Raw genomic sequence first — 22,919 nt, 5'->3', positions numbered from 1 at the left:
CGGCCACTTCTGAAGAGTGAACCAGGGGATCTTATTAAGACCCCAGCCGAGATGAGAAAAGGGGTCAGCTGAACTCTTCAGCCCACTGGGTGTAAGAAGCCAGACCAGATCTTCCCAGTTCCCGAGCTAGATCTGCTCTTCCACTCTTTTTTTTTTTTTTTTTAACTTGAGTATTTCTTATATACATTTTGTGTTATTCCCTTTCCGGTTTCCGGCAAACATCCCCTTCCCTCCCCCCTTCCTTATGGGTGTTCCCCTCCCCCCTCCCCCCATTGCCGCCCTCCCCCGACAGTCTAGTTCACTGGGGTTCAGTCTTAGCAGGACCCAGGGCTTCCCCTTCCACTGGTGCTCTTACTAGGATATTCATTGCTACCTATGAGGTCAGAGTCCAGGGTCAGTCCATGTATAGTCTTTAGGTGTGGCTTAGTCCCTGGAAGCTCTGGTTGCTTGGCATTGTTGTACATATGGGGTCTCAAGCCCCTTCAAGCTCTTCCAGTTCTTTTTCTCTGATTCCTTCAACGGGGTCCCGCTCAGTTCAGTGGTTTGCTGCTGGCATTCGCCTCTGTATTTGCTGTATTCTGGCTGTGTCTCTCAGGAGAGATCTACATCCGCTCCTGTCGGTCTGCACTTCTTTTTGCTTCATCCATCTTGTCTAATTGGGTGGCTGTATATGTATGGGCCACATGTGGGGTGTAGGCTCTGAATGGGTGTTCCTTCAGTCTCTGTTTTAATCTTTGCCTCTCTCTTCCCTGCCAAGGGTATTCTTGTTCCCCCCTTTTAAAGAAGGAGTGAAGTATTCACATTTTGATCATCCGTCTTGAGTTTCATTTGTTCTAGGCATCTAGGGTAATTCAAGCATTTGGGCTAATAGCCACTTATCAGTGAGTGCATACCATGTATGTCTTTCTGTGATTAGGTTAGCTCACTCAGGATGATATTTTCCAGTTCCAACCATTTGCCTACAATTTCATAAAGTCATTGTTTTTGATAGCTGAGTAATATTCCATTGTGTAGATGTACCACATTTTCTGTATCCATTCCTCTGTTGAAGGGCATCTGTTCTTTCCAGCTTCTGGTCTTGAAAGAACAGAAGAGAGCTCCCGGGAGAATAACCCAGGGCTGTTCTCTGCCTGGGACTAAGAACAATGATTATAGTATGTGAGGTGAGAGAAACAAGGTGACAGAAAGAAAAGAAACACTTGATGAGGGACAAACAACTGGCTGTGTGTGGAGAGGAAACAGCCATTAGGAAGTGGACCCCAGTGAAGATGTCCGACCTATCCCAGTACCAGGGAGGCATGTTCTAAGAACTCTCCTCATGCTACCTGGGTTTGACGCTCACAAAGCCCTGTAAACGTCACCTGTGTTGACACTGTGGGAAGTGCAGCCGAGAGCCAAGCCCAGGATATCCTTGCCCATGAACCGCTCAGAAAGAGTGCTTTTGCAACCAGACTGAAAGGCATTTATTTTAGATAAGGTCTCACTATGAAGCCTCGGCGGGCCTGGAACTCACCGTGTAAACCAGGTTAGCCTCAAACTCACAGGGCATGCGCCACCATAACAAGCTGGAGCTAGGAGTCTTTTCTGGCCACGGAAGCTTTCTCAAGCAGGTGTCCCACAGGCAACTTCGATGCAGCTGAGGGACCACTGAAGAAAGGGTCTAGCAACAGCTAGAGATGAAGGCGGGGGGTTCCGAGTCACAGTCAGGCAGAGGCATCGGTGTGGCTCCCTACAAATGTCTCAGGAGTGGCATTGGCCAGAGAAGCCCGTTTCCGAGATGGAAAGAGATTCTACCTCCAAAGCGGAAGTAGGAGCAAGAGAAAGATAGAAACAAAGGAAGAGTTTGCTCATAAAGGTTTTCTGGGGTCACATTCTCCCTTAGACACAGTAGCTTTCTGTACTGACCTCCACAGACCGTATAAGAGGAGGAAAGGACTGGAGGGAGGGCAGAAATGCTCACAGGAGTGCTTTCACTGCCATTGTAGAGTGCTGTGGAAATTCTAATTTGTTCAGTGTTGATGGACTGAGAGAGAGAGAGAGAGAGAGAGAGAGAGAGAGAGAGAGAGAGAGAGGAACCTGGAATTAGCTTCTCTCTGAGGAGTCTGAGGAGGTCTAAAACACAAAGCCCATATCTGGAGGAGGGAAGGGCCCCTGGGATGGTCTCTCCAAAGGAGACTCCAAGTCCCTCCCCCTACTATTGTCTTAGCCTATCCTAGTCACTTCCTGTTTGTTAAGTCACCCAAATTTCATCCTAATTTATTCAGGATTTTCACTCAAGCCCCCAGACATCCTACCACCATTCTCAGGGGTGGAATACCATCTCTCCTCTGCCCCCCAGCAAACTTGTCTGCAAATTAATCTAATTCAGGAGCTAATCTGTACCCATGGTATTAAAAAGTAATGTTCAGGGGTAGAATTGTTTACAGGACCTTAGTGGGGTGGATAAGGAAACTAAGAAGGCTTAGCAGAATCTAAAGCTGAAATCTAAAATCATATTTATATGAACGAATACATGCGAAGGTCTCTAGGAGTGGCCCTAGGTGCAGTGCGGTTTGCCCATCCCTCTGAGGCTTGAGTCTAAAAGACTCAGCTCTTCTTTTTTCTTTTTCTGTTTCTTTCTTTCAGATGTTGTCCAGAATCTACATGTCTCTCTGATACCCATGTCTTTCTGATACCTCCATACTCTTCCTCTGAAGCTACCTGCATGTGTCTGACCCTGCCATGTGACAGCTGACACCTGTGTGCCATGTGACAGCCCACACCTGTGTGCCATGTGACAGCCCACACCTGTGCACCATGTGACAGCCCACACCTGTGTGCCATGTGACAGCTGACACCTGTGTGCCATGTGACAGCCCACACCTGTGCGCCATGTGACAGCCCACACCTGTGCACCATGTGACAGCCCACACCTGTGCACCATGTGACAGCTGACACCTGTGTGCCATGTGACAACCCACACCTGTGTGCCATGTGACAGCCCACACCTGTGTGCCATGTGACAGCTGACACCTGTCTGCCATGTGATAGCTGACACCTGTGTGTCATGTGACAGCTGATACCTCTGTGCCATATGACAGCCCACACCTGTCTGCCATGTGACAGCCAACACCTGTCTGCCATGTGACAGCCCACACCTGTGTGCCATGTGTGCTGACTCCAACATCATGCCTTTTCTTCCTTCCTTCCTGCATATTCTTCCTCTCTAGGCAATTTCTGAGATTTACAGCTTGCCTGCCTTGAGGTGTTTTTTCTTTAAATTCTAATAAATCTATAGTCATAACTATCAAAGGAATGCATCACCATGTTCATAAATACAGCTGATTACATAGAAGTACATGTATATCTAGATACAGCTTGTAAGTGGAAAATCACATTTAAATATTAAAAAGTAGTTGTCACCTGAGCATGGCATATGGTTGAGATATATATATATAGATAGATAGATAGACATATATATATATATATATATATGCCCATATTACATACAAAACATTAATATTATTGATTTTAACACTATATTATTATATCTTGCTTATAGATACCTTCATTTTATTTTTTACAGAGCTGTGACATGGTTAAAACGTGCGGTTACTACCTCTCAAATAGTGCTTGGCTGACAAGTGACCCTCATCCGAGCCTTAAGTGTGTTTATCCCACTTCTCTGAGTTAGCGTGAACGCTGCTTGTGAAACTAAATAGTCTTGTGTGACTTTCCCACCCTCCCTAGCTCTCACCTCACCCTATAACCTCCAAACACTTCTATTTTCGGGTCAGGCAAGTACAATCATTAGTAGAGAATCTTCGCCAATCACTAAGGGTTTGTTGCTGGAACCCATCATAACCCAGAATATTTGTTATGCCCTAATCAGTGGAATGAAATTGCGAGGCACCGTGATAACAAAAGCAAATGAAGAAAGAGCACACTGGGAGACGTGTAATTAACAGGCTCTATTATCTAAACTTTCATGAAAGACAAACAATCAAGTGTTGAGATATAAAAGGTATAGCTTTTAATTAAAGTGTAGTTTTCCTTCAGGACCTGTGTCGCCTCTGGCAAACACTTGTCAACAGGCATCCCAAACCGTCCTTCTTTCTTGGTGCAGCCAGCCGATGTGTTAGCCCATTCTCCAAACGCTCAGAATAATGAATTAAGTCGGAATCCAGCAACAACAAATTAAACTTACCATAATATTTTGAGAACAAGAAAATCCATCTCCAGGGATTTATTGAATATTTAAATACCCAGGGTTTTGAGATATTTCTCTATTTCTATGCTCAGACCCTCGTAGACTCCTCTGAATGTCAAGGACAAACAGTCCCTAGTGCTTTTAACTATTGATTTTAGGAACTGGAGAAGAAATGCCGGATTGTATTTTCAATAGTGTTTTACAGATATGAAAATCAGAGTGAGGTGGGGAAAAGAATTCTCTATAAATCTTTCTTGCCTTCTGCATGTATGGCTAGTCTACAGTGAAAAGGTTTGGGACCCTTTGTCTCCAACCCATCCAGGAAGACTTTGCTTCCAGTTCTATGAACACAGCATCCCAGCTGCCCCACTCCACCTTCGCTCCCTCACAATGACATACCCTTTGTGACCCCCCAGCTGGCTGACGTTGGCAAATCTCCAGTGAGTCCCCATGGGTTGGGATTAGTATTCCGCTTGCATGGGGTAGGCTCTGTCCGTGTCAGCCTTTATCATGTCCTCCTGTTCTCTTCCCTGCCTCAAACCATGTGCTGTTGTCATTCAGCTGTACACCCAGAGAACCCAGCAGGGCGACCCTACAATCTGTTGGGAGGTCATGAGTCCAGAGTACCACTTAAAAGGATGTAGAGTCAGACGGGGCAAGTTCAAACGAAGAGTGTCTCTTATTAGCAGACTGACCTTGATGTGATGATGGCTGTGTTCTCTGATTTTATTCCTTTCTCAGCAATAAGGAAAGCCAGGGGGCTACACTTCCGGGAACACTGTGGAAACTCGTGAGTGGGAGGAAACGAATGCAGGAAATCTTAGCTCAGTTCCCAGTGTCTGGTGCTCAGTGTTCACGGTGTAACTGGAAGCATTTCTTATTCGACCTTGACCTGTCCAGGGCAAACGTTATCAGATATTTGCTTTATCTGATATAATTTACTGTCACCGTTACATCAATCTCAAAAGTTCTCTCATCTGTCTTAGGACCTTAGACACACACAGAGACAAAACACAGGCACAGACAGGCAAATAGGCACACACACACACACACACACACACACACACACACACGCACAAATGGAGAGACGATAGATAGATAGATAGATAGATAGATAGATAGATAGATAGATAGATACAAATATAGATACATACATACTCACATAGATACATACATAAATACATGAATAGATACATTGATAGATAATTACACATTTTTTCTGAAGCAGGCATACAGTTCACATTCCTAAGACCATTTGGTCTTGGCACTCTTTGGCACTCTTCCTATGTAGCTCCCAGAATTGTGTCATCAGGGACAGTGAGAGGCAGCAGTCTAAAAGTAACTTTCCAGTGACACTCTCCTGTATAGTTCCTCTCTGTAAAGTAGCTGGATCCACCACTCCTGTGAAAATGGATCTGTCACGTAGTGGAAAGACAGGAAGCGGTCCAGCCGGCCTGTGTTGAGCATGGAACACTTACAAGGCTGATGTTTTCTCTAGATGTAGAGAAGAAAGAGTCAGGAGGTATCCGAGCGGATCACAGACTCCTGAGGATTCCAGGCCCTGGAAAAGACATCCTTAAAAATAGGGATTTAATGTGTAACAGCTCAACCACTTGCTGTGAGCTGTCTCCTTCTGGATTTTCCACCTTATACTCTTGTACCTGGGGCATACTCCTCACGCCTAGATCTTCCCTCTCCTACCCAAGAAGCCTCATTTTCCAGGCAAAGGTGAAGGACACAGGAATGAACCTCCCCAGTGTTTCTACCTCTCCTCTAAGAGGCTAGGCTGGAGTCTGGAGCTTCGGCTTGCAACTCTGTATCCCCTTCTCCTCACATGCTCGCCTCAGGCAGGAGAGAATCAAAACTTTTGTCCTTGGAGAGCAAGAGTGCTAAAAGGACAGTGGTGGCCTCTTTCTCAGGGACAGAGGGGGAACAGTGATCAAACCACTCCGTCACATTCTTTTGTATGGTTTGTTGGTTTGTTTTTGACTTTTTGAGGCAAGGTCTTACTATGTAGCCTAGCTCCTCCTACCTCCCCTTCCTATGAGGACACACAACCACAGCCAGCTTCTTCCCTCATCCCTGTCTCTCAGAGAACTTTTGATGTGTGTCTTTGATATGGCCCTTCTTAATGTTTGCTTTAGAGTCAAGCATTTCCATGGGGACGCTCCAAGAGTCCTTAGAATGTGTAAGCTGCAGTTGTTCACTGGGGACTCATGACTTTTTCCCTTATTTTTAATAGCAAAGTGATGGTTTATCCTCCTTTGACTGTTTTCTTTCTATGGTTACCCAACGTTCTCAGAAATAATCAAGTACAAATAGCTCTTCAAATTCTCTAGTACCTCCCTTGAAAGTCCTCAGGTGGTTCTTCTAAGAAATGCTTACAAATAAAGACATGCCAGTTGAGTCCCCTGGGTCACTAAGCCACCCAATCTCTACAGAAGTCTCTGGAATTTCTGTCAGCTCTTGCAAGTTGCTCAAAGGACTCTAATGAATATTTGAAGAGGAGAAAGTTTCAGTGAATTTTTTTTCTTGTCTTATTTTGGGAAACAAAGAGAGTATCCTTCTGTCGTGAGATTATTTCCTTCCATTCTTTGTTCCTCTCACAAGGGGCGAATATATTCCCCACCAAAGCATCAGCAGGAAAATTTCAAAGAGCATGGCTTTCGTTTAATTTTGTAAATCAAAAAAATATCACTAAGCATTTCCAAGTTGAGGTAGGATGCCTGTTAGGCTCGTGTGTTCTATGCATCTGCTGGAAGGTTGCTTTTTAAAAAGTGATGGGTTTGACTTGATTCTGTGTTTAGTTCAAGGGACAGAAGGAAAAGTTTGGTGGATCGATGGAGAAAAGTTTGCAAAAAGACATGCTGTGTGCATCAGCACAACGAAGAGTGTACAAGACGGCAGACATCAGCTCAGGACGATGGATAGATGAGGGGTGTGGGTGTGTGTATGTCTGTGTGTGTGTGTCTGTGTGTATGTCTGTGTGTCTGTGTGTCTGTGTGTGTTTGTATGTGTGTGTCTGTATGTGTATGACTGTGTGTGTCTGTGTGTCTGTGTGTCTGTGTTTGTGTGTCTGTATGTGTGTGTCAGTGTGTGTATGTGTGTGTCTGTGTATGACTATATGTGTGTGTCTGTGCGTGTCTGTGTATGTCTCTGTATATATCTGTGTATGTGTCTGTATGTGTCTGTGTGTATGTGTGTCTGTATATGTCTATGTGTATCTCTGTATGTTTCTGTGTGTCCTATGTATATGTGTATGTGTGCCTGTGTGTCTGTGTGTGTGTGTCTGTATGTGTCTCTGTATGTGTGTATGTGTATCTCTGTATGTGTCTGTGTGTGTGTCGTGTGTGTGTGTGTGTGTGTGTGTGTGTGTGTGTGTATGTGAAATGTATACCATGTGGCAAATAGGAATGGAATGCTCACAAGCACAAGCCTAAAGTCTTCTTATGATTCTGTGGAAATAAAAGTAACAGAATAAAAATTTTAAAAATAATCTGGTCTTGCCTTTAAAAGATTAGAGAAGGCAGGGCCTGGGAAGACTCCAGATGTGAAGGCATGTGGCCTGGCAACCTGAATTTGATCCTTGGCACAAACATGATAGAAGAAGAAAGTAACTGACTTCTGAGCTTTTTCCTCAGAATAAAACATGTGTGCTGGGGCACACTTGCTTGCACCAGGTGGGAAGGGGCATGTGCACACACACACACACACACACACACACACACACACACACTGAGCTCTCTATTGTATGTAACTAGAATTAGCTGTTACGAAAGGTGTAATCTAGTCAATTACCAAGTAGAAAAATCAGTAGTGGAGAAACCTCAGGTTTGCCATTTTTTTAAGTGTCAGGTTGTGCTAGTATAAGAAAGCAGAGATGTATTTGTAAGTTTCCATGGTTGCAAGCAACGAACCATCAGCAGTTGAATTAGCAGGAGAAGAATCTGTTAAGAGGCCACTTAGTGAACCCTCAAGATGGTTGCTGAAATCCAGTTTCAGAGTTGACAGAATGTCAGAGCTGAAACCATGAGAATGTCTACGTTGCCCTGGCAAAATGCCTGAGAGAAACAATGGAGGGGGGAAGGGCTCAGGCTCACGGTTAGAAGGGATAGAGTCTAGCACAGCAAGGAAGGAAGGAAGGAGTACTAACAGGAAGATGAGGCCCTGCTGGCTGCCACATTATGTTGTCAGTCAGAAAGTGGAGAGAGTTGAATGGTGGTCAGCTCTGGGTGGTCAGATCCCTTTCCATTTTGCCATTCTATCCATTCAGTGACTCCTACCCCTGGAGATGGCACTGCCTGCCAACATGATGTTCTGCAGCAGGCCATCCCTCCTCAGTTAAACCTCTCTGGAAACATCCTTAAAGACACAGCTAGGAATGCATCTCCTAGGTGATTCCAAACCCAGTCAGGCTGACAATAAAGAGCAGCCCTCAGAGACTCTCCCCACCCACTTCCTGTCTACCCCACGCTCAAACAGTCTCCTCTTAAACCACCATAGAACGCCCACCTTGTATGTTTGCCTAATAAGAAAATACAGGGACAAAGAGTGGAGCAAAGACTGAAGGAAAGACCATCCAGAGACCGCCCCACCTGGGGATCCATCCATGTACAGACGGACACCAAACCCAGACACTATCGTAGAAGCCAAGAAGTGCTTGCTGACAGGAGCCCGATACAGCTGTCTCCTGAGAGGCTCTGCCAGAGTCTGACCAATACGGATGTGGATGCTCGCAGCCAACCATCCGACTGAGCATGGGGACCACAAGGGAAGAGTTGGGGAAGGTCTGAAGGAGCTGAGGGGGTTTGCAACCCCATAGGAAGAACAACAGTATCAACCAACCAGATACCCCAGAGCTCCTAGGGACTAAACCGTCAACCAAAGAGTAGACATGGAGGGACCCATGGCTCTAGCTGCATATGTAGCAGAGGATGGGAGGAGAGGCCCTTGGTCCTGTGAAGGCTTCATGACCCAGTAGAGGGGAACGCAACTGATATGAGGCAGGAGTGGAAGGAGGAGCACTCATAGAAGCAGGGGGAGGGGGATGAAATAGGGGGTTTGTGCAGGGGAAACGGGAAAGGGGGATAACACTTGGAACGTAAATAAAGAAAATAACCAATTAAAAAGAAAAAGAACAGTGAAGTCCAAGATCTGCCCAGTAAACGGCAACAGTTGGGCGACAGGCCCCACAAGGCCACCCCCACTCACAAACACATGGTCATAAAGCAGCCATGTTTTTCCAGTTTCTGGTGACTTCTATGCTCTTATTTCCTCCCTTCCTTCACCAGGAAGCCTCTCAGAGGCCCTTCCTCCACCAGCATCTCCCAGCTGCAGAAGCTTCTGCGCGGGCCCGCTGGGGGAGGGGCAGCTCCACCATGCTGCTATGAAAGTGACAGGAGAAGCCAAATTTGGGCAATTAACGGAACAAAGGAGGGGGTTGAAATTTTTAAATTAAACAACAGAAAAGCACCTCTTCCCTCCCCCCCCCCGGGGAACCAAAACATCTGAAGATTAACAGTTTTCTATCTGGTCGCCTATTTCCTGAAATATTTTCATCTTTAAACTTTTCTGCAATTTCTAAATTGTCTACAATGAATATGTGTTATAATTAGATGGCTTTTTTTCAGGTTATTAAAAAAAAAAGACTTCAAATGCCTGTTACAAACCTAATGATAATTATTCTCACTAATTTGGTGTTTTATATCCTTTCGCTGGTAATGAAACATTGTTCACGGTTTTATTTTTCATCGGGATGCCGGAATATTTTTCCAGCTCATAAATTCATTCGGATGTGCCAATGCAAATTCCCCCAAGAAAAGGCTCGCAAAGAAAAGCACCACATATTAGAAAATATTACTCTTTTCCTTCAGACAAGTTCCCTAAGAGGAAATGACCGAAAGCACTTCCGTACAGTAATGGCGCTCGGTTCCGTGAGGGGCGGAGGCTGACATGCATAGGTAGCTCCTGTTACAGTCTCTCCAATCCATGCACCTGAGTAGAAAGAGCCATCGGCATAAAATGCGGCACGAAGTCCACATAAATCAACTGAGCCAGGGCTCAACGACAAGACACTGGACTCATTCTTCTGTAGCGAACCCCCCCTTGTTACGGGTTTGTTTATATAGCCACAGGTATTCATTCCCTGCATAGGACGATATCTTATCCTGTCTTTAAGAAGGCAGAAGCATTAGCTCAACCATAAACGAGGCAGGTTTGCGCTTCACTGTAAAAGACACGTGATGAGCAAGAAAAAGAGAGGCCCGGTCGTGTGGACCTCTGTGCCTTCCGGTAACAGCGGACAGATTTCTGAGTGTGCAGAGAAGCGGCTCTGGCACCGGAAAGGTGAAGAGTGAGAGCTAACCATTTATCCTGACTAATCTCACACTAGAAAACCTCATCTTAATGCTCTACCCTTTGTCGTGTATGTTTTCATTAACACACACACACACACACTCGCAGACACACACACACAGACACACACACACACACACACACACACACACACACACACACACACACATGCCTCGCACACAGCCTTAAACCCAGCAGCAGCAGCCAGTAGGGATAATTCATAACCTTCAGCTCCTCTGCCCTTGTCTAGAAAGCCCTGTATCATGAAAGTGTTTCCAACCAGTGTCTGCTCCTGATGCTCGCCACCAGCACGCACACCTGTTCACTTAGGTTCTCCTGTCTGCTTTCAGTCTGCTTGGCCGCCACACATCGGCAGACAGGAACATGCTTAAAGCACAAGTTACGGACGCAGACCCTAGAGGCAGAACACCAGGCTCTGTGATTCGTGGCTAACTGCGGGGCAGCCTGGAGGCAGGCACTGTACCCTCTGAGCCTCAGCTACACATTTACAAATGGAAAAAGGAACAACACTCATCTCAAATGACTGTCACTAGGATTTCACTGCCAAGGCATAGGGTAATTAACATATAAGCAATGTGAGTGTGTGTATATGTGTGTGTGTGTGTGTGCATGTGTGTGTGTGTATGTGTGTGTATTTGTGTGTGTGTATATGTGTATGTATGTGTGTGTATGTGCATGTGTGTACGTGTGTGTATGTGTATATATTTGTGTGTGAGTGTGTGTATGTATGTGTGTATGTATGTGTGTGTGTATGTATGTGTGCATGTGTGTGTATGTATGTGTGTGTATGTGTGTGTGTATTTGTATGTGAGTGTGTGAGTGTATGTGTGTGTGTATGTGTGTGTGATTATCATGTGCCTTTATAGATACCTGTTAATGCATTTTTAAACTTTTTTATAGAGAACATTTTCCTCCAACTATGATGAAATCTCTTCAAGACTGTGCTAACTAAGGTCTCGTGAAGTCTACCATTGTCTGGATAGGCTTCAAGAGCTCGGTACATGATGAACACCTCCCTTTATTGGCAGAGCTTCCCCTTCTCTGACCTGGTCTGGGGGATTCACCCCCCCCATACTCCCAGCACACTGGTCTCTACCTACAGAATGTCACTTAGCCTTGGTTAGATTACAGACTCGACTTCCTTTCTCCCAATAGAAATTCAGCTACCTAGCACCTGAGACTGCTAAAATGTTTCCCATGCTAATGAGGCGTTTGGTACCCTAAGCCTTCAACCAATCTTTGCCCATCCTGGATGTTTCTGCCTGTTCCCCGTCCCTCAAAACTATATAAGCCTTGAATCACCCGAAGTAAAGTCTATCTGCCTCTCTGACTGGTTCCAGTGTGTCTTCTTCACCATGTGTGCTCACAAGGCTTCCAACTCCCCTGTCCACAGTCCCTGCTCCCTTTACTCTCATGGACCGATATTGGCAATGATCCCCAAGAGCAGGATGGGTCACACTAAGGTCTTGTCCAATCATAGTAACTCTTGAGGAAACTCTTTGGACAAAAATTACAACTTCTCTTCAGAAGACAGAACTAGTTGTCTCTTCCTCCCAAGGAGCTGAGACACCGTTTTGTTCTCTGAGCACAGAGGTGATGGTGAGCTTACAGATGTAAGAGGAGCAGAGAGGTGAGTGGCTCAGACTATGAAGACAACTAGGGAAGGCAGACTCCATCTCTTCAAACAGACAGTCTATCCAGAAAGTACGCACCTTTGGGTGTCTCCTTGAGGTATAAGTTTTCATGGAATAGACACAGTATTCTTGATGTAATGTGGATTGCTTGAAATGTAGGAAGAAGACTCCAATACAGTGACCCCAGGGTGCGTGCTCATCTACCTTGCTTTGTCTTGACAACCCTTTCTGGTCTGTCCCTCGCCTGAGGAAAGCGCTGGCTCAGGGCCTCTCTAACAGGAGTTTCCAGTTTCCTGGAAACCCTACTTAAAATGCAGATCCCTGGGTCTCACAGCTAAGAACATTTTCAGGACACATCAGGTTGACCCCTGAATATGATTCAATTGATGGGTGACAACAGGAAGTATTGGCTTAGGGTCACTACATCCCTGGAGTACACCAGAGCATAATTCAGCATCCCCATCACACACGTCTGACAAACCTAAGAGACGAGTCCTTGCTGAACTCAGCAGCAACTGCATTAAACCAGACAGGCACCCACATAACCGCTGGGGACAGCAAATGTGGACTGTTCGGCAAAATGCCAATTAATACATTTGCCTTGTCCAATAAGAGCCCAGACACTGAGTCTTTAATTGCTAACAGGAATGTTCTGGTAGTTAATATATCAATTCTTAGAAGTTGGGGAAATATCAGTACACACACACGCACACACACACACACACACACACACACACACACACACACACTACAACTGTTTTTTTTTGTTTGTTTGTTTCTTTCTTTCTTTCTTTCTTTCTTTCCAACTAGAAAAAGACCAAGAACAAAGGCTACATTTATTAGTTCCAGACAAAGGTCCAGCAGGAAACAGACTCAAAATGATATAAAAAACTAGATATGGCTGGTTTCCTGGATGGGGTCCAGGCCTGGGAGAAAATGAAAGCGGTGAAGCCAGTAGAATCAAGACAAATAATGAAGCAGAGTGAACTGAAATGTTCACGCCCTTGCCTCGGTTTCACCAAATGAACCGTGGCAGCAGGCCAAGGCATGATGAGGATTCCTTATGTATTACCTTTGCAAATTTTCTATTCATCTCAAGCAAGCACAAAATCAAAACTTGATTCCCAAAGAACAGCTGGTGTTTGCAGACACCAGGGAACTCTTGACTCAGGGCAGCTGAGGCCCAAGGACTGCAGCTGGGCTCCTGCACCGGGTCTACAGGGTGGCTCAGCTGCCCAGGGCTCTGTGGCTGAAACATGTTCCTCAGATCCCTCTCGGGAAGTGTTATAGTTTGTATATGCTTGGCCCAGTAAATGACACTATTAGAAATGTGTGGCCCTTTTGGAATGGGTGTGGCTTTGTTGGAGTAAGTGTGACTTTGTTGGAGTGGGTGTGGCCTTGTAGGGGTGGGTGTGTCACTGTGGGTGTGGGATTAAGACCCTCATCCTAGTTGCCTAGAAGTCAGTATTCTGCTAGCAGCCTTCAGATGAAGATGTAGAACTCTCAGCTCCTCCTGCACCATGCCTGCCTGGATGCTGCCATGCTCCTGCCTTGATGATAGTGGACTGAACCTCTGAACCTGTAAGCCAGCCCCAATTAAATGTTGTCCTTTATAAGAATTGTCTTGGTCACAGTGTCTGTTCATAGCAGTAGAACCCTGACTAAGACAGGAAGTAATGCTAGTAATTGCTCTGTGAGATTGTTTAAAGGAACAAAACATATTAAGAGTTGACATATATATGGTCTCTAGCCAAGACATGAAAGCAAGTGGACACTTCTCACTATGGTCAAAAAGTCACCTTGGGTGCTTCCTGTGCAAAGCTGGGGACAAGAGTAATGTAAAGTCACGAATGGGCAATGGTGACTGTCACTGCTCTGTTGCTGTGAAGAAACACCGTGACCAAGGCAACTCTAATTGGGGGCTTGATTACAGTTTCACAGGTTTAGTACATTGTCATCATGGCGGGGAGCATGGTGGCACCCATGGTACTAGAGCAGTAGCTAAGAGCAGCATCCTGATCCATAGGCTGGGAGAGCAACATTGAGCCTGGTGTGGGCTTTTGAAACCTCAAATTCCACCCCCAAGTGACACATTCCTCCAACAAGCCACACCTCCTGATCTTTCTATTCCTTCTCAAGTAGTGCCACTCCTTGATGACTAATCATTCAAATATATGGGCCCATTGGGGTCATTCCTATTCAAACCCACCACAGCGATAACGAATCAGGGAGGCTCTCCCCAGTTTGCGTCCATGGAGCACTTTAAGTAGAATATGACACAGGCTAACCACCCAATATGCCTCTACTGTTACTACCATTGTCATTTGTCAAAACTGATGACTTAGAGTTAGGAAGATTCCATATTGGCCGTAATCTGCCCCTCCAACAGTTTGCTATGCATATCTGAGAATGAGAAGATGAACCCACAATGGGGCTTTAGGATCTGGCTCCTTCTCTTCTCTTGGGAAGTTAGAAGCCTCCCTGTTTCAAGGGCCTGGTTTTCAAAGCTAACACACAAGGGTGAGAGCAGCCATTGGTTTATCCAGCATCCAGGGAAGGTTGCCTGTAGGCCCCAAGGTTCTCCATTCTTTGCCTATGTTCTCCCGTAGTAGGGTTTATTCATTCTCTGATTTTTTTTTTCCTGGTGATGGAATAAACCTGCAGGGAACTCTAAGAGCTAAATGATCTGAATCCAGAAGAAAGGGTGGCTTCTTCCCTGTGAAGTTAGAACTCAGATCCAGAGCCCACTCTCAAAGCCCTATCAAGGGTTATGACCATTCCTGACCAATCTCAGTAGTCAGGTGAACAGCACTCAGGATTGGCGCGATTCAATCCACCTGCCTATGCCAGGTGCCAGAGGTGCCATTCAATTAAATTCTCTGAGAACGGAGACTGTTTCCCCTTTAAAAATAGATGTGAATATGGCCTCTATGCAAAGGTAATGGATGCATGGACTTGAAGGCAGCATATGTTCACTGTAATCGTGTGTATTTTTAAATTGATGGTCGCAGTTGTCTGAGCAGACGCAGAAGTTTCAGGAAGAGAGAAGTCAGACACCCTGCTCACCTCTCCAACTCGGCTGCTGCGTGCAGCTGTCTGGGAAACCAGCCACAGACATGGATGGACCTCTGGGCCCCTTGGCCAACCCACAAGTTTGACTCAGTCTGTACTGATTGGTTGTGTGTCCACTTGACACAAGTGGAGTTATCACGGAAAAGGAGACTTAGTTGTGGAAATGCCTTCATGAGAGCCAGCTGTAAGGCATTTTTCTCAACTAGTGATCAAGGGGGGAGGACCCAGCCCACTGGGGGTGGTGCCATTTCTGTACTGGTGGTCTTGGGTTCTATAAGAAAGCAAGCTGAACAAGCCAGGGGAAGCAAGACAGTAAGTCACATCCCTCCGTGGCCTCTGCATCAGCTCCTGCTTCCTGACCTGCTTGAGTTCCAGTCCTGACTTCCTTTGAGGGTGAACAGCAATGTGGAAGTGTAAGCTGAATAAACCCTTTCGTCCCCAACTTGCTTCTTGGTCATGATGCTTGTGCAGGATAGGAACCCTGACTGAGACACCATCTACAGTAGTTTTTAAGTGCTTGTTTTATGCCAGGCATTGGACCAGGTCCATGATTATAAATCATTTTTCCTTTATAAAAACAAGCAGTAGACGCCGTGGTAGAACTCTCACAATTTCTTCCTTATTTGTTTCTGTATGTATGGGTACGCAAGTGCACATATCCAAAGAAGGCAACCGGAAGTTAGAGGAAAACTTTGCGGAATCAGTTCTGTCCTTCTTCCATCGGTTCCCAGAATTGAACTCAGGTCATCATGCTCGACCGGAAGCCATTTTTCTATCAGCTGAGCCATCTTGCCTGCCCAAAGTTCTGACATTTAAAAAATAAGAAGCTACATTGTCTTCCCATGACAATGAAAATAAGTGACAGACGGGGGCAAACCCACAAACGGGACATTTATGACCTCTCTACTGAGGTTCGGCAACGCTGCAGACAAGGGGAAGTGCCACAATACAAGAAGGAGGGCTTCAAAATGCCTTATCTGGGGCAAAACTCTGCCATTAAAACCATGAGCTCACAGTAGCCATGGGTGATCCCAGTGGTCTGCACAAGGCTGGGCCCTTGAATGGTTAGGCATGGATGCATGTGGGACAGTGGACCTATCCTTCAACTGAATTATCTTCTTACTGCTAGAATCAGGGACAGGGGAGGGAATCACAGCTTCTGGTTACTTACCCACTCCCCCTACACCCTCAAGGTTCCAATGGACAGTGTCAACTCAATGGTAACACTGACCCCCCTTTAAATAAACGGTAGAAAAAAGAAACCAAAGTCAAAGGTCATATAGGTGAGAAAGGAATGGGTAGGATAGGTGGGGGAGTTGATATGGATGAGATGGAAACAAGAGGGAAGGGAGAGAGAGTGACCAGAATGTGTCCTTCCTCTCACTGTAGCCCCTGAATGATCCTAAGCCAGTTTCAACAGGCAGACTCCAAAGCCATCAGCTTCAGACTCTCTGTGTAGAGTTGAGTCATGGTGGTAGATCAGTCCAGTAGGATAGCTTATGCCGTTGGGAAAAAACTCCCCACAGCTCCAAGGCTTGCCAAGCCTGTTGGGTACAGTGGGTTGATATCTGCTCAGACTTGTACAGTGGGCATCTCCATATCTAAGGACAAGACAGCTCTATGGGGCCTCTGCTTAATAATTCAGTCCTCACCCCAGAAGGGACAGTCATCATTTCTGTTTACAACACATGACAAAGTAACAGTCAGCAGCTTGGCAGGAAGAGTCAAGCCAAGAGCCCTCAAGATGGATGGGAAGGATGTGTTGGACACATAAGACCAAGTACCATGATTATCATGCCACTTGATTTCTATGTAACATTCAACATTTGATAAACTGTGTGTCTTTACAAATGGGACATTCATTGGGAAAGAATAGATTGATACCCTATCAGCCCATAGGCGGGATCTAGAAAAAAAATTGTTTGTATATCATATTTAAGCTTTAAATATCTTGGGGGAGTGCCTTATTTAAACAATATTAATAAACCTTTTCCCCTTCTTTCTTTTCCTGGTGACTATTTCCTAAATGTAAATTCTTAGATTATTGGTCTCATTGACACAAGATATATTTGGCTACTAACAGAACTGATCGGTAAAAACTATGAGGGGACAACCCTCCAGGTTGTTCCTCTCAATTCCTTAGTTTAAATTGTGTTCTGCAGATTGAACCTGGGACCAGGCAAGTACTTTATGACTGAGCCACACCCTAGTCACCGACACATCTGTTGTTTCCGTAGCTGGGGTCGTTCCTTGGCCCTTTAATCTGGGGTCTACTTCTTTGCAGAATCTGTGGGACTTTCATGCCAGGTTTCTGGTCCTTCAGAGGCTACCAGACACCTGCTGATTCACATGGGACAGAGAATGCGAGTGTCATCGGCTTCCATCCAAGGGCTCTAGGGAGTCCTCCGTCTCGTCCCTCTGAACTATGACAAAGTCACACCTGATATCCGTCGTCCCTGCAGGCAGACACCCCCGTGCCGTAAACCCAAGAGAAGAAATTGATTCCAAGAGGAAACTCAACGTGTTTATGCAGGAGGGAGGGTTATGGCACCCGTGTAGGCGATCAGTGTGTGTCCGCACACTTACATTGTCTGAGGGTCCTGACTCTCAATCGGAATATTAAATGTTATGTCATCCGTTCTAGAAACATTTATCTTTATGGCGCCAAACTCTCCCGCGTGTCAAAGAAGCTGATAATATATGCTCAGAATAAAGGCGTAAAAGGTGATTATGGAAGATTATTGTTCTTAAACCTCAGGGGTATAAAACTTCAAGATTATAACCAGTCTGTGGAGCTTTAATCACTCCCCTTTTAAATCCTGTCAAACCCAATGCAAGATCCCCAAACTGGGGAATTATTTTATCAGATAATTGTTTCACTGAGACACTGACACTTGACACAGTCATCTGTACTGACTCAGACTCTTTACCCTCAAAGAACACTCAGGGGTCAGAGTGCAGCCCTGACTGACACAGGAGCTGCACATTTGAGTGTTCCTGGGAGCCCTGAACATGGAGTTATTCAAAGCAAGGTCGTTAGGCTCCAATTTAAATTTCCGTTGTTACGTTCTTGCCTGTGAAACTAATCCTATCCAATCCATCTCCCGTTCAAAAGATAAATAATTGGTGGTTTTCGATATTGCCAGAAGAGAAGGTGATTTCAATTAATCTCACTAAATATCACCGTGAGTGTGCAATGATTTATTTTCTTCACTCCAAGGGGAGGACTTTTTTATACGCCCCTATAAACTGCCGTTTGATACTGCGCCTAGCACCCTTGATAAGTAAGGCTTATAAGACGTGAAATCAGCAACCTCTAGAGCTAACGGTTATTTTCAGTGCAGTCTGGGGTTTGCCCAGCCCACTTAGAAAGCAGGTTTTCTCTGAATCACACTTGAAAAGACAGCATTAGAGATCTTAAATTAGTGTCCGTTGTCTGTCCGACACCCAAGGCTGCACAAACATAAGCACCCCTTGATTTGCCCGTGTATTTTAGTGAGTAGAGAGCAAAGCACAAATCATCGAAGGCTGAATGCCTCGAATGCGTTTGAACCCAGCCATGCACAGATTCGAGGATGTGAAGAAAGTAAGTAGCATCAATTTCTTCCTATTTAAAACATGCCCGAGAAGTCAACCCTCACATCACCTGACTCCGGCAACGGGGAAAATAAACGGCGCACTGTTGAAGCTAGTGTCTCCTCTCTGCCGAGACAAGGAACAAATTGAACAGAGTACAGAGGTCAGAGAGCCTTTCCCGGTTTTTAAATTTCCCCCAAGCACCGTGCAGATGGTGAGCCCTGGCTAATTACTATCTGTCTCCAACACCCCAGTGCTTGTCACTACTGTGACTCCACACCAGGGGTTCCGATTCCAAGACCATCAGCCAGGGCAGACATCGGGACCTGCGCATAAGTAATTCGGCCCACTGAGTCGTGCGGGTGAATTCATGAGATGAATTTGTGCGAGCATCAGGAGGAAATATGAGCACACAGATGGATAATTTATGAGTGGGTGTTTAGCAGATGTTTTCAGAGCCCTCTAAGGCAGAGGCCCATCAGGGGATAAAGTCCACTGGCTGAGTTCTTTTACTACGCTGCCCTCCCATTCGAAGGTCTGGGTCATTTTATCCTTGTAAGCCTTCCTGTCTACTGTGGCCAAATTGAGGAGTGATAATCTCGGATATTAATCTGTAGAGGAATTGTCCGTCTTTCTCTAACATATCCCCATTTCCAAGGAACGGGTACCCACCCCCATTCCACTATTCCAGGAAAACTATTTCCCTTCCAAAGCTAAGTTCTCATATACACCGCTTGTCCAACCAACAACAATGAACTCAAATCCAGCTATAGAGGTGTCATGTCCAAAGTGAGTCATGGGGGGTCTCCCCTCCCTCTAATCATTCTAACACAGAAGAGAAGCATGAGGGTGGAGTCTAATGGGTTCTAACTCAGAAGGGAAGGCTCGGGTGGAGTCTAATGGGTATCATTTGGTTGGACCCATCTCTGTCTCCCCGAAAGATGCAACAGCAGAAAACAAATAGTCAGAAACCAATTTATGCCAGTTTAAACCAATTTATATAATAATCCCAATTATTCAGGAGGCTGAGGCAGGAGGATTGCATACTTGGGGATAGCCAAGGCTACAGAATCAAGCTACAGAGTAAATTCAAGGCCAGCTTGTTCAATTGAGACCACCTCAAAAGGTACCCTAGTTACTTGTTACATTGAAAATAAAGGTCAGTAGCACAGAGCTTCCTCAATATATACAAGGACCTAAATTTAATCTTTGGCACCACCAAAAATAATACACTTACTGACTGAATGCGAGCACAGACACAAAGAATGAAAAAAGAGACAAAGCTAGTTGGGCTTCTTTCCTAGTTGCAATTCTTACAAATTCATTTTTAAATTTTGGTGGCAGATAAGTACATGAAATATATATTTGATAGTGGAAGTGTCAAACCCGACCTGAAACTCCACAACTTCAGAATGGCTGTCCTAGCTCTGGGAGTTCATTGAGGTATATGGACTGGTTAATTTCCACAGGTAGTGTTTTTAATAATAAAGTTTATAGATATTTAGAAAAGTATTTACATACCAAGTTTTTGTTTCTTGAACCTGTTGATGGAATTTGGGGCCGATTACAGGCAGTGAGAAAGCTTCACATCCTTCCTAAGCTGATTACTAGCAGAAGCCCAGGCACTCCACGGACATTTGTATCTCAGAAGTTCTCTGTCCCCCTCAGCAGAGCCAATACTCAGCTTCAGACTCCCAACTGGAACTCACAATCCATCCTCTGGAAACGTCCCCTACCCTTCATCTGTTTTCTCTAAGGGTTGCATTCTTCTGTCTTCAGCCAAAGCTTAAGAATGAAGACAGTTGCCCCTAAACACGGACCCACCCCTGGTCCACAGGGCTGGGTAGGGTTGATGCCCTTCCTCATGGCCCCCTAAGACTATCTCTCCTCTTTCTTCCTCAAGGTCCAGGTCATTGAAGATGCAACTGACTAATTGTCTTTGTCATCTCCTCGGGAAAGCCCACACCTTGTCATTCGGTGTGATTTGATTTTCCAAAACCTACTTCAATTATGGTTCTTTAACAACCTCCCTCCTAGGGCACCACCCACCAGAGGAAAGGGAAAAGACAGGTTCGTAGAAGATGAGGGTTGTGGATCTGTTTAGAAATAGTTCTTTGGGGCAATTCCAGTCTTCATTGTCAGCAGTTCAGTCTACTAGCCAACACCAAACACAAATCAGCAGCGACAGTCGAGTCCTCTTGGCAAACACCAAACACAAATCATCAGCAGCAGTTGAGTCCTCTTGGCAAACACCAAACTCGAATCAGCAGCAGCGGCTCCATCAGGAAGAAGCCACGAGGCTCCACTAATTGGCATGAGTCTACGGAAGTGGGAAGAAGCAGCTGGAACACCACCAGAAGTTCTTTGATGTCCTTCCTTCTATGAAGTCACAATAAATGAAGGTCAGTGAAGAAAGCAAGGGGAACAAACACAAGGGTGTCATCAGCAAAGACCAGTGTCGGCAAAACCCAACGAAGACCAGCAAGGAGTTGCAAGGCGAACCAATGCAAGAGCATCGTCCACTGTCTGCTGGGCTATTCTTACTCTCTCTCCAAACATCGTGGGTCCTCTCAAGATTCCACCCCAGCAAAAATACTACATGTCCTTTCACTAGCAGCAAATAACGCTTGCTTGTTCTCAGCAAAACATCGTCTCACGTGTCTGCTTCAGGAAAACATCCTCTCATAAGACAGCTTCCAGAAAAACATCACATGACCCAGCTGAGTCTCCAACAACACCAGAAATTCCCACTTCAAGCGAGGGCTGTGGCCTCTAGCTTTCATCTCTATACGACTTATCAATTACCTCCGGGCCTGTAGGTTGATGTCATTATGCAGGTGAAGGCAGGTACAGGATAGAACGAGGCCTGTCATTAGACAAGAAGGAAGGATGGGTGGGTGGGGGGGTTTTAGAGAGGAGGAGAGACCGAAGTGAGAGGAGAGCAGTGGGAGAAGCAACACGGAAACGGACATAAATAATCCTCACCATGCATCCTTACATAGATACGGGTTGTTATGAATGTTCTTAAGGGGTGGATGTGTACAGGATTTTGTGTGTCTAGATGAGCAAATTATATCTTATCTAGGTGGACGGTTTATATCCTTATCAATTGGTTGTAAGTTAATTGTGTGAATGTATCAGTGAACATTTAACATAAATCTGGTTGCCGAGTCCCAGTTTGTTGAGTCCTGACTTAACTGGGTTGTTGGGAGTGTGAGCAGAGCCCATGACAGGAAGCAGTACCAGGATACAGAATGCTCGGGGCTAGCATGGCATAGGGCCACACTAGCATGGGCGGCAGAATGTGATGGTAACAGGCATGGTAACAACCCACCAAGAGGACAGTGTGTGAAAGCAGTAACAGAGAAATAGCGAGAGTGCAGATCCACATGGAGTGGGAACTTGTGGGAACTGGTCCTGTGCTTTTTTAATTTTACCACAACAGGGGGCTTTCATGGACCATGCAGGTATTCTGTCTAAACTGATTGCTTTTCAGTCCCATGACCTGAATTTCCACACACCACAGCCTCTTCCTGTAGCCAGCCTCTGCCAGGCACTCTAAGCTTTGGGGTATAAAACCAAAGACGCACTTCACCCCAGCTTCTGATGACCACTGAAAGCTGTTTCCCTGTCGGCTTCTCTGGAGTGTCTCCATGCAGCAGTGTTCTAGTTCTGCCCATCCATGTTGCTGCTTCCTGGCTGCCCACACCTTTGCTCACTGCCCCTGTGCTCACTGCCCCTGTGCTCACTGCCCCTGTGCTCACTGTGCTCACTGCCCCTGTGCTCACTGCCCCTGTGCTCACTGTGCTCACTGCCCTGTGCTCACTGTGCTCACTGCCCCTGTGCTCACTGCCCCTGTGCTCACTGTGCTCACTGCCCCTGTGCTCACTGCCCCTGTGCTCACTGCCCCTATGCTCACTCACTGCCCCTGTGCTCACTGCCCCTGTGCTCACTGCCCTGTGCTCACTGTGCTCACTGCCCTGTGCTCACTGCCCCTGTGCTCACTGCCCTGTGCTCACTGCCCTGTGCTCACTGCCCCTGTGCTCACTGTGCTCACTGTGCTCACTGCCCCT

Source organism: Rattus rattus, chromosome 5 (genome assembly GCF_011064425.1).
Source record: "Rattus rattus isolate New Zealand chromosome 5, Rrattus_CSIRO_v1, whole genome shotgun sequence".
Taxonomy (NCBI): domain Eukaryota; kingdom Metazoa; phylum Chordata; class Mammalia; order Rodentia; family Muridae; genus Rattus; species Rattus rattus.
Note: the sequence above shows the minus strand (reverse complement) of the source record.